Source organism: Pseudophryne corroboree, chromosome 2 (genome assembly GCF_028390025.1).
Source record: "Pseudophryne corroboree isolate aPseCor3 chromosome 2, aPseCor3.hap2, whole genome shotgun sequence".
Lineage (NCBI taxonomy): Eukaryota > Metazoa > Chordata > Amphibia > Anura > Myobatrachidae > Pseudophryne > Pseudophryne corroboree.
The window spans coordinates 761,245,943-761,248,472 of NC_086445.1; positions in this window are offsets into that span (position 1 = coordinate 761,245,943).

Below are 2,530 nucleotides of genomic sequence, written 5' to 3' on the forward strand. Positions count from 1 at the left end.
CCCTCCTTGATTTGTTGCATATCCAAGATGAATGCACTGGCTTAGTTATCGAGAGAGCCCACAGACTGGGTCCCCCACGTTCTTAACCTAATAGCAGACCACGTGTGGTTATATTTAAATGTCTGAACTTTCTCCATAAGGAGGCAATATGGACGGCATCCTGGAGGCATAGGAATTTACAATGGGAGGGAGCTCGTTTGGCCATTTTCCAGGACTACTCCGCGGAGGTATCCCGGGCACGTCAGGAATTTACCCCCCTTTGCTCCCATTTGGTAAAGGCGAATAAAAAATTTGCTCTGCTCTTCCCTGCAAGACTACGCCTGTTTGATGGAAATTCTTTCCGGGACTTTACAAATCTTGCAGATGCAGAGGCTTATGTTTCTGAGGCATCCAAGGCAGATGACGACTCCTCTCAGGCGGATGACACCCTGGATCGAGATGGCTGAGTATTGCTCCTGGACTTCTCTGTTTCCGGTTATGTCTGCCAATTTAATTATTGCTGTAGAATCTGCTGCAGGTGTTTTTTCCCCAAAAGAGACTTTGGTCTTATACAGCGAGCTGAACCTTTTTGCCTTGTTTTCTGTTTTAGATTTTTCTTATTCATCTGTTGTGTTTTTGTGGCTATGTAATCTTTCTAGAATGGTAATATATGCTTAGCGGAGATATCTCCCCCTACTTCTTATGTGACAGGCTGCGTTTTTCTTTTTCTGTAACATGCTCTGTGTGCTCTGATATTTTCTTGTTATTTTTCCTATGTATATTTTCATATATTATGTTGCCGAGGGTGGGTAAGGGCGCCCCCTCCCTCATTTTTTCCTCAGGTTTTCATAATTCTGGCTGGCTCATTGGCGGTCTATGACGGCCTCTGTACTTGCTTGAACCGGTTGTTCTCGTTTTCTGAAGTTATGATTGTCCTTAGCAGGACTTTCTTTCACAATGTTAATGTTATATTTTGTGTGTTTTCTATGTTTCTGTCCCTCTTTTCTTCTCCCCCTCCCCTTCTCCTCCTAATGTGTCCACCCCGGTATGATTTGTATCTGTTTTTCAGCGGCTGTAGATATCATGATTACTGCGCAGGTTCTCAGGTTTTCCCAGTTCATTTGATGCATGGCTAGTTTGTGTGTCGGCACGTGGAATGTGGGAGGGATCAACTCCCCAGCTAAATGCAGAAAGATTTTGCTCTATCTTCGGAAGGTGGGGATGGATGTTGTTTTCATTCAGGAATATCACCTTATGCCAAATGAGGTGGTAAAACTGAACACTATGGGTTGGTCTGTGGTAGCCTCTTCCTCCTTCTCTTCTAAGGCTAGGAGAGTGATTATTTTAGCACGGCACACGGTCCCTATCTCTGTCCATGCGATTTTAGATGATACTCAGGGTCGGTATGTACTGGCAGATGTCACATTGTATGCATCCAGGTTCCTACTTTGTAATATCTATGCTCCCAATCAGTACTCTAAGCAATTATATACGAACATAGTCACTAAGCTACTAAGCTACTCTGAAATTCCTATAATCTTGGGTGGAGATTTTAATTTATATTCTTCTCCAACCTTGGATAAATCCCCCCCCCCCCTCGCGCTCCCCCCTCGTTACCACGTATTGGTATCCCCTATATTTGCTCGCAGTTGTCCTTAGTGGATGTGTGGCGCGCATGCTACCCATTAGAAAGGGAATTTACATGCCTCTCAGCTGCGCACCACACGTTCTCGAGGATTGATTATCTGCTGTTATCTGACTCCTTTTTCTCAAAAGTGGCTGACTCTAAAATTGAGGATATCTGTATTTCGGACCATGCTTTATGCTGGATGAAATTGATGCTCCTCTCAGAAAAATCCCCTTTTCGCTCCTGGCACTTCCCCTCTCATTTAAGTGGCTCTCTGAAATTCCGCTCCTCATTAGATGCAGCGTGGCTGGATTATCATACGCACAATGGAGAAACCCTGAGCAATGATCCTGCTCTTTTCTGGCAGGCGTCAAAATCAGTTATTCGGGGGCACATTATGTCCTATAGTAAAAAAAGGGATTTAGATTTAAACTCACAATATTTGGAGGCCCAGGCGGCTAATACTCACTCTTTTCAGGAATTTAAATCCTCCCCCTCCCCTTCTACTAGGGAACGGTACCTTACACAAAAAACACTGTTTGATACCCTCCTTTCTCAAATGGAAGCTAAATATTCATTTTCAAGAGACTGTGGCATTTACAGATATGGCAATAAGTCTGGCAAACTGTTATCCCGTTTGTTAAAAGGCAGACACCCTAAAGTGGTCATTCACTCTCTGCTCACCCAAGTGGGGATAGAGTACGGACCTCGGCCGAGATTGCTGAGGTGCTACAGTCTTTTTATACCACTCTTTATGCACGTCCTGTTATTAACCAGACCCACAAGTCTAGCTTTTGGTCTTCTACTGATCTGCCTCAAATGTCAGAGTCGCACTGTACCTCTCTTCTTGCACCTATCACCACTGAGGAAGTTTCTTTAGCAATAGCTGGACTGAAGACTGGGAAGACTCCAGGCACTGACGGT